Source organism: Mirounga angustirostris, unplaced genomic scaffold (assembly GCF_029215605.1).
Source record: "Mirounga angustirostris isolate CCGP_5_RB_7025 unplaced genomic scaffold, mMirAng1.0.hap1 SCAF_1, whole genome shotgun sequence".
Classification (NCBI taxonomy): domain Eukaryota; kingdom Metazoa; phylum Chordata; class Mammalia; order Carnivora; family Phocidae; genus Mirounga; species Mirounga angustirostris.
In genome coordinates, this window is record NW_026991709.1 from 108,777,574 (window position 1) to 108,788,327 (window position 10,754).

Here is a 10,754-nt window from a genome sequence, read left to right on the forward strand (position 1 = left end):
AAGCATTATTAGAGGGTTATGGGAATTGCTGATCTAGAAAATATTTAAATACCATAGTGCATAAATGGGCAATTGCTCTGAGACTAGCCTCTCTGGAAGAAGTCTGCTGTGTCGAGACAGAAAGTCCCCTCCACAAGCAGTGAGGTGATTCATGGACAGTTCGGGGCTGCTCCCAGCCCAAGGGTGGGCTCAAATCTCCTCGGGAAGTACTATGTACTTTTTCTGTCTCTATAGCTCAGCCCGGTACTTTGTGTGCAGTAAGTGCTTAATCAAAGCTTGTTAATGAAAGGTAGGCATCCCCATGCATCAGTTCCGTGTATAACCACTTGTCAGGTTCTTGATTTTTGGGAAATCACTTCTTTCAGACTCTGTTGGTGTTGGTTTTGTGGATTCAAAAATTTCTGAGAACCCTTAACATCCTAAATTATGTATTTAGCAATCTCACATTTCCAGACATATTTTAACTATTTCTTTACTGCTGCCTTCTCTGCTTGAGAACAAGTCAGGCCTTTTTACTATGCACTTTAATACTTTTTCATTTCGGATTCCTTCTTTTTCTGATACAAAGTTTTTGCACAGGTAAAGCAAGTTTGCTTGCAGGTAGACTGCCTGAATGTGTACCTATGTGTAAATTTCTTAATCTTGCTGAGACTCACTTTCTTGAATAGCAAATAGGGATACTATCTGTATCACAATGTGGTCAAAGATAAAAACAAGACGTAATATTTAAAGTATCCAGTACAACCTTTGGCTGACTTCTAACAAATGTTAGTTCTGTATTTTCTCTCTGATAAGTCTAATAGTGTGTGGCTGTATTATCTTATTTATAGGTAGGAATTTATGGAGAATCCTATTAAAATAGGCTGCTTTTAGTACATGGTGAGTCATAGTATGTCCTCTATAATAATACACTACTAAATATAGAAATAACCTTAATATCATTAGGACACAGGTAAGCAATAGTCATCTTCTCCAATAACAATAATAATGACATTGGGAGTCTAAATTTTCCAAAAGAAGTAGAATAAACATGTATTCTCTATTAACCAAATTTGATAAAAATATTTTATTGGTGATAGCAATATTTTGATTTTTTTGCTATTTGTGACTGAAACACATTTTTCTCTTTAGAAAGTACTCAGTCACGCTGTAATTTCCTGCAAATTTAGGTGTTCGTTTTGTTAGAATTAGCGAGTGTTGTTGTCCTCACTTCCCATGTGATGAGAGGAAAACAACCCCAGTGTCTGAATCATTTATCCATTAGTGACAGTAAAATAAACCCATAGCTGGAATATAATTAAGAAATTAAGTGTTTGACTTCCCAAAAAAGGCAAAATGACCGATTGGTTTTGGAATAGCTGTTGATAAGGCATACATATAATGCCTGGCCAATACAGACATGACATTTTATCATTTTCTGACTCTGTAAGTGAGTGAAAATCCTGATTTTTTTTCTTTCCCCATCGTGAGGAATGAAGAGATGTCTGCAAACTAGGGCTCCTTCCTGCTAAGTACCTTGTTTCTGTCAGAAGAATCATATAGTACCAAGGGGCCTGCAAAGACCCCTGAAAGAAGGTACTCACCAAAGTGCAGAAACAGATTTTTTTTTCCTTTTATCCAAAAGGTGTTCTGTGCTTCTAGACTCACTCACTCACTCACTCACTTTTATGCAAGGTTTCCCTCAAGAATGGCTTCTTCTTAGACATAAGGGGACTGTATAACATTTTTCAAGGAAAAGTCTTTTCTGGGTAAATCCATCACATAATAGAGGATGTAGACTATGTCTGACTTGAGCCAAAGAAAGGCACTTCCTAGATTCTAATGTAAGCCAGGCAGGTACACAGAGCATGCCACACCAAATCTACACATTTTTGAATGACCCAAAATACAAAATAGATGCTGAAAAACCAAGATGTGAATGTTAAGTGAAGAATAGCATTTTTTTTTTCCCATGAGGGGAGGCCTATCACCAAGAATCTCTAAAATAGAAGACCTTGATTCCTCCTCTGACACTTCTCTAATACTCCCAGGGCCAAATACTTTACTGCTTGACCGACAGGCACATCACAATGAGGCCCTACCCAGACTTGACAGCTTTGTGCTTGCCCCTTCCAGTGCCCCTCCACACCCGCATTCCATGCCCACACTTCAGTCCCCAAGCCTTTGTTTGTTGCTTCCCCTTCCTGGAATATCTGTCCTCTACTTCTGGTGAACTGTGACTCAACCCTCAAGGCTGCTCCGAAGTCCGCTCTGAAATCAGTAACTTCCTGGGAATCTCTTCTTTCTATCCACAAGCAGAATTAAGTTCTTCCCTCCGCTGGATGCCTGTAACTCTCCCACTTGCCTAAACATGGCACTTGACACATTCGTATACTAAAAAATAAGATACAGTATCGCTAGTGCCATTTGTATTACATTTCCTTGCATGTGTCCACCTCTTCTGATAGCCAGTAAATTCTCTGCCCTTCCAGCCACCCCTCCCCCAGGGCCTGAAACATGGTAGCCATTAAATAGCATCATGTACACAGGAATATTCTCAACGCAATTATTAAAATCCACGCCATGCAGGTCGCAAGTCTAAAGCCTTCACATGCAGATGAAATGGTTTCTGCTAATCTGCAGTTATAAAACAGAGAGAAGGCTGTGCCATCTTTGTAGATATTTGTTCTCTGAGGATTTGTTTACTGATGAATTATTAAGGTGCTTTTAGCATATCAAAATTAAATTGGTTGAGCTTGGCAAAGTGATTGATTTATTTCCTTCTATTTCCCAAGCTAATTGTTGTGTTTATTATTAAACACACATAATTGTTGTGTTTATTTTTAAACTTTTTAAAAGGAGTAGACATTGACACACACGTATGATTTGTTGGCTCTCAACTGTTTCTTAGATTGAGGCTCAAAACACAAAACGGGAGGGGGGATTATGGGAGATAAACATTACAGATGCACAAAGGTCCAAGGGAAACACGTCAATTAAAGTGTCTTGAAGGTCTGCTTTTATTGGTAGATTCATATGAGCTGTGAAGTGACATAATTCTTTTAAAAGATTTATTTATTTATGGGAGAGAGAGAGAGCACATGCATACAGTAGGGAGGGGCAGAGGAGAGGGAGAGGGAGAGAGAATCCCAAGCAGACTCTGCCCTGAGGCCCGATGCAGGGCTTGATCCCAGGACCCTGAGATCATGACCTGAGTTGAAGCCAAGAGTCCGACGCTTAGCTGAAGCCGTCACCCAGGCGTCCCTGTGAAGTGACAAAATTTATTGGTAGAAAATTAACACATATTTTCTCCATAGTTAGAATAACTCAAAAGTGGAGTGGGTTGGGAAATACTTAAAAGAGATAAAGGAGATAAGATTGTTGAGAGAGGTTGGCCAGATAGTTACATGTAGGAACTAGAGTCAGAGGAAAATCCCATCCAACAAGTATGTATAGATACAAACAATGGGACCCTAGAAATAATTAACATCTTAAATTAACATTAAAAAGCACAAAAGGTGGTTGAGATTTTGACACCATCCTCACCCACCATATTCTTACAAAAGGGATGTCAATCTTCTTGTAGAAGTAGCTCCTTCTTTAGGTTCAATGAGAAAGCCTGCTCTGACTAAAAAAAAGACCTCGTCAGTCACTCATTATTTCAGGAACAGGAGATATTCATGTGAAGGACTGAGCTGGAGCTATGGAGAGTGGATATTTCAGCCAGCAGGGACAGAAAGAACAGATCATCCATCAGTAGTTCAGTGTTGCTGGAGGGTGATGCTAGAAGGGCTTGGTTGAGATGAGGCTGGAGAGGCAGAAAGGTCCTGCAGTTTGTTCTGCCACATAAAGGCAAAGGGGTGAGGGGTGTGGGGGGGTAGCTGCTGTGATGTGGCTTCACTGACATGGCCTGTTGTGTGGAGAGATGGAATAGCTGTGGACATGTGCTTTTTTTATCCAAAAAGTATTGAGTGTTGTTTTCTGGGTTTCTCTAGGTGTCAAAATTGGACACAGAGAGAATCTTCTGGGAGCATTTTATCTCTGCTCTCATAAAATGTTTATTAAAATGCATATAACAGTGTTTCCTGCCTCCCAGTGTGAGAATACCACAAGGAGCTTTCCGGCAACTTAAGAAGTTTCACCACATGTGCAATAAGGAGGGTGTGGTTTATAGGGCACGCAGAGCTATTTCCAAGAAATAAAATTCTGCCTAACAGGTTTAGACACAAAGTCTTAGGTGCACGAATGGCTAAACATACTTGGTTATGACATGTACAAGGAGTCATTCCAAGCCAGCAAAGCCTGCCAACTTCAGTGCAGAAAAGGCTAGGGGTCAGTCTTAGCCATTGGCAGTTATGTTTATGAAATGCATGTCTGTGTAGAATACCAATTTTCCCTTGTTCTGTGTTACTTAAGTAACCTGAGAATGTGGGATACCATTTCTTCCAGTAGCTCCAGTTAAGGCTTTCTGTAATGATAGGTTTCTACTGAAATAATAAGTTTACACACATTTACTCACCAAAGTCCCCTTCACCACAAACTCTTATGAAGATCAAAACTATAAATGGTAGGAAAAACAAAAGCAGGATATTTTAAATCCATAAACCTATTGTCTGGGCATAATTTCCTTTTTATGCCATTCAGTTCTTAAAACAGTAAAAACATATAGATTCTTAATTTCTTTTCTGCCTGCCTACCTACCCTACACACATGCATGTGCATATATGCATATATAGGCACAAAGGTGGGGAAAAGCAGTTCTCCCAGAAGTATTTCTGATGGCACATTAAAAAGGGAGTGCCTTTGACTTTTGGACAAACATACCTTTTCCAGATAATAGATTCTCCCCAGACAGGTTTAAACACAAAAACTCAGTCACTAACTGTTTATAGAAGGCAAAACTCAGTCTCTAAATGTGTAGAATTCAATGTTATATTGGTGTTTTAGAATTCTTAACTTTGATGTAGTTTTTTAATGATTTATTTGGTGTGACAAATTTCAATACCAAAAATATTATAGGGAAGCATTAAATAATCCTATATAAAGATGCATTCTAAAAATACAGTAGTTAATGGAGTACGTTTGTCATATTTAGTGTGTATACAAACACAAAGACAAAAGCATGATATGGGTCATTATTAAATCCTAGAATGGTTTATATGCCCTTACCTTGCTCCATAAAAATGAGTCCTTGTAGCCATGGAAATGACATTTGTTATTCATCCAAAGGGAAAGTGGGGAGATGGCTCAACTAATTATAAAGAATTTAAAAGGTTTTTTGTTTTAGTTTTTGTTTTTTGAAATTCAACTCACTGGTAATCTTGGCTCCCTAACTCACTTGTGACAACAATAAATGTTGCTAGGGCAGATGCCAACCCTAGGTTTCTCTGCTTACTCTGTTGCCTCATCCCTGCTCCTAATAGATGATGTATTGGAATGACCCCTGGATAAGTGGTTCATAACCACATTGATGGAGGATGTGCCAACTCTACAGAAATTATAAACCAGAGACAAGAAAAGAAACTGTAGTGGCTACCTGGTCCAGGGCCCTAGTACATTACGTTCATCTCCTGATACCCCTCCATTTCTTCAGGGAAATGGTTTCCCTATTTCATGCTTCAGGCCAGGTGGTTTGAATAGGGTTTTCTATACCCTCAGCTTCAGCGTTGAGCCTTGGGTTGGTCTAAGCCAATCCACATGTCACATCCCTTTGACTAGTAATTGATGTGGGGATTTACTGGCAACCACATTTGAACAATAAGCAGTCTCAATACCTTTGTGTTATCTGTCAATAGAGAGAAGTTCCATTTTGTGAACTTGAAGCTGAAAAAATATACTTTTTTTTCAAGTTTTTATTTAAATTCCACTTAGTTAACATAAGGTGTAATATTAGTTTCAGTAATGTAGAATTTAGTGATCATCACTTACATATAGCACCCGATGCTCATCACAATACTCATCGTCCATCTAACCTACCCCCCTCACCTACCTCCCCTCTAGTAACCATTAGTTTGTGAACTGTTTCTTGGTTTGTCTCTCTCTCTTCCTGCTCCCATGTTCATTTGTTTTGTTTCTTAAATTCCACATATGAGTGAAATCATATGGTACTTGTCATTCTCTGACTTATTTTGCTTAACATAATACTCCCTAGGTTCATCCACACAGGGGCAAATGGCAAGATTTCATTTGAAAAATATAAATTCTGAAGCCATCTAGAAACTAATAGAGGAAAACTTACTTAAATGCAAAGTACTGAAAAGATCCAAGTTCAGAGAAATAGAACATCAGGCCTCAGTGACTTCATTGGGGCCCCTGAATTAAGGCGGATCTAAAGCTAACATTACTCTTGGACTTTTCATTCCAGGATTCAATAGATTCCTTATATGTTTAGGCCAGTTTGGGTGGGTTTTAAGTTACTTGCTACATAAAGAATCCTGTCTAACAGCTCATCACATGATCATTGAAGGACCAGCTTAGATTTTTACCTTCTTGGTCGTGACTCATAAAGATGATGGCAAGTGAAACCATATCCTGACAGCTGTCATTGGCATCAAAGAGTGGGCTCTCAGCTCTGTTGATGTGCATGATTATATATATGCATATATGCTATGAATGTGTGTGTATATATATATCACCAAACACTGTATTTCAATATATATGAATATATATTGAAACAGATCTTTTCAGTGAATTAATAACTGTCCTACTGTTTAAGGAAAAGGAGATGAGGGTTACTAATTTTGCTTCCAGCCATCCATGCAGCATGGAAGTACAACCGTGTGGCTTCAGTGGGGGAAAATAAGCCATAAGAAGATCTGGATCTAGTATCTTAAGGATGAAGCAGGGTTAGGGGAGGAAGGTCATGCTGATTAATAGAGACCCCTCTAGTGGCCATGCACAGGGACACAGAGGGAGTCAAAATTGTATTTTCTCCTATGTACTGTTCCAGTCTTTTGCTTCTTTTTGTACCTTGCAGCTGTTGTTGTTTCCTTGTATCCAAGTAAGTTCAAATAAAGTTGGATGGCGCAAAACTTCAGCCCGCAGGCAAGCAGCAGTCTCTTGCATTGGACTGTAGCTTGGAAGCTGACAGGCTTAAAGTGGCTCATAATATACCAGAAAAGAGATGGGGTCAGCTATTTACTCTGGAATATTCAATGGCACTATAAATAACCCACTATAGCAAGTGTGACACCACGTGAAGTCCCAGCAGTACAGGCTGGGAGAAACAGTATCAGTTACGCAGGGTTGTACTGTGTGAAAACGAGGTTTATTTCAAAGATCCTCTCAGTGACTATTAACCAGTACTGAGGGTACAAGTGTTAATAGGGGCTGCTCAAAGGTATTCCACATTTTGTATTTATACAAAACATGTTCTAATGTATCTGCTATAAAAAATGTCGCAATTAAACTTAGTGAAAACCAACAATAAAGGTAATAATAAAAATAGGTGATATATTTCAGCGTGTGACAAAAAGTATCCTAAGTCACCTGGGAGTAGTATCCCTGGAAATGTATCAGCAATTAACAGAAATAATTTGAACTTGATAGAATGGAAACTGGGATTGAAGGAAAATAAGAAAGTAATAATGTCCACACATATTTGTTTTAAAGATAACCTTGATTTTTTTTTTTTAAAGATTTTATTTATTTATTTGAGAGAGAGAATGAGATAGAGCATGAGAGGGAGGAGAGTCAGAGGGAGAAGCAGACTCCCCGCTGAGCAGGGAGCCCGGTGCGGGACTCGATCCCGAGACTCCAGGATCATGACCTGAGCCGAAGGCAGTCGCTTAACCAACTGAGCCACCCAGGCGCCCAATAATCTTGATTTTTTTGAAAGTAGAATAGATATTAAACCAAAGTTAAGACTTAAGATGATTCAAATGTAATAATTTGAAATGTTTGATGGAAATCTTTCAAGATTAATTTGGTTACATAGTGTTCTGATAACAGGCTGGCAGATTTGTCCCTTTGAGGGCCCATGTTAATGTATAGAGGTAAAGGCAAGTGTGACTTACAGAATCATGGAGGACTTTAATTCATATTTCTCATAGCCTAATAAGAGGTGTTGCAGTTCCACTAGCTCAGAGGATGCATAACCTGACAAAGAATGATCCTTTAGACGATAACTTATATAAATAACTTAAAATACCCTCTCCATTGTAACCTTTTACTCTCTTTTTTCCCAATCAAATGCCTCAACTACCAAAGGTGTTCTGAGGCAAGGTGCCAACTGGCCAACTGTCACCTTTTCTTCTAATTGGGAAATATTTACACTTGGATGTCTCTCCTTATCTTCTTGTTATGAGCTACTGGCATCTTATGACATTTAACATCAGCATAGAAACTTCCCAATTCCAATCATCGATAGATCAAATGGGCCATTGAAAATATGGAAGTTCTGAATAGATAAAGAAATCCGATGGTAAAGGGATATAGTATTGCCTAATGAGCAGATAGGATACTGTCAGAACAAAAACTGCTTAAGTGGAGAGTCCAGATTAGTCCCCTAAATTTTGATGTTTGAAAATGAGAAAACTGAGAATCAGAGGTGAAAAGAACTGGCCCAAATTGTGTAGCTGAAAAATAGAGGAGGCAGGATTTCAACTCAGGGGACGTGACTCTAGAGACCTCCCATTTAACTACTATTCCTTAGTGCAGTGATACAAATACTACAAGTATGTCTTAAGGAGACACTCTAACTCATTAGCAAAATAATTGATCAAATTTTTTAAAATAACTAGATTTTAAGCTTCTAGACAGACTTAAAATAGGAGTTTTGTTTTGAGAATCATGGTCTGTTCTTTATTACAGTCATATTCCCTTTAGAAGATTTTTTATAATGTTTAAATTCACAGCAAGAATGCATCCATGTGTTATCATGTTTCTTTGAGTATAACATTTATTCAACTAATATTTATGGAGTGCCTTCAGTGTGGCTGGGCACTCTTCTAAGAACTGTGAATACATCAGAGAATGAAACAGTAAGGACACTGTCCCTGACTTCATGAAGCTTACATTCTAGTATGGAGAGACAGGAAATGAAGGTGAGAAATTACTACGCTATATAATATAGAGAGAAGATGTTAAGTACAATATAAAATAAAACATGGTAAGTAGGGTTTAGCTGCTGGAGCAGGAGATAGATCTAAGGAGGGTGGGCAGTGACATTTGAGCAAAGACTTGAAAGAAGTAAGGAAAGCAGCCACATGGATATATCTGGTGGAAGAAAAATTATGGATCCTAGGAGACAGCAGTGCAAAGTTTCTGCTGTGTCCAGTGTGTTTGAAGAATAGGAAAAAAGTCTATGTGTCTGGGGCAGAGTAAGCAAGGGGTGCAGAACACCTAAAATGGTAGGTAAAATATAATGAACTTTAAATAAGTCTGAGCTCTAGTAATGAAAACAGAGCCCAGACAATAAAGATTGATCGTACAATGGTAAGCCAAATCTAGAGTTTATTTTGATCTGAGGGCATCTGTTAATTCCTGTTGGCTCAGTGCCTGGATTTTAACTGGCTACACATATTTAGGACTGGAACAAAGCTTTGAGCTCCCAGAGTATGGTGTTCAGATCAGAGATACTTTAGAAAAGCAGAAAACTTCAAATTACAACTTTCTTAGAGAGTGCATTAAGATAAATCAGCCCACCACTGGAAAGGAGATAGTCATAGACTTGGGACTAGTTGGAGGCATGTATTTATGTGAGTTAGGGCACAGGAGTAACAATATTTGTGTGGCCCATGAAAATCCTCAGTCTGAATTTTAAGTTTCTAACATAGTCTTGAGTTGTTGGAGACATCAGGGATAAAGCAAATCAAAAGCTATTCCTATTTGGAGAAGAGGATTCAATTACTTATACATGTAAGACATTTCTTCTATGACTCTTTTTCCCTCCTACTTTTATCAGGATCTTCTTTCTCTTGTCTCTCTTGTCCTTTATCCTATTCCATTTTGATGCCATTCTCAGCAGTTTTCCTCAGGGCTGGGATCAGTTTGGGAAGAGAACCCGAGTGGGGCAGTTTTCAGAGGCTCTTGCATCCACTTGCCACTGGAGCAGGTAAAACCCTTTACAGTTTGAGCTGCTGTCCCCAAACTGACTCACCGTACTTCCTGATGAATACCTGGTGGCTATTTTATAGTTCTGTTCCTAGACACCATGTTGCTTCCCATTGCTTCCTCCTGCATAGTTACTGATAACATTCAGGTCTTGTGACTGTCAGTGGATTGCCCCCATTCACTTGTATTTTTTACTTCATGGGGACATCTTGTTTTCTAGTTATTCTAAATATTTTCTTTGAGTTTTGGGTTTTACTATCAGTATTCTCTTATATATGTCTTTTATATGGGGATTTGGAAAGCATCAGAAAGTATGCCCACCACTGCTGTCATCTTTGAAATCCCCATAACATTTATTTTTATTTCTATTTCTTTGTAAGTTTTTTTAATTCAGTTAGCCATAATATAGTATATCATTAATTTCAGATGTAGAATTCAATAATTCATCAGTTTCACATAACACCAGTGCTCATCACATCATGTGCCCTCCTTAATGCCCATCACCCAATTACCCCATTCCCCCCCACCTCCCCTCCAGCAACCCTCAGTTGGTTTTCTAGAGTTAAGAGTCTCTCATGTTTTGTATTCTTCTCTGATGACTTCCCATTCCGTTTTCCCTTCCTTCCCCTTTGATCCTCTGCACTGTTTCTTATATTCCACATGTGAATGAAATGATATAATTGTCTTTCTCCAATTGACTTATTTCACTCAGCATAATACCC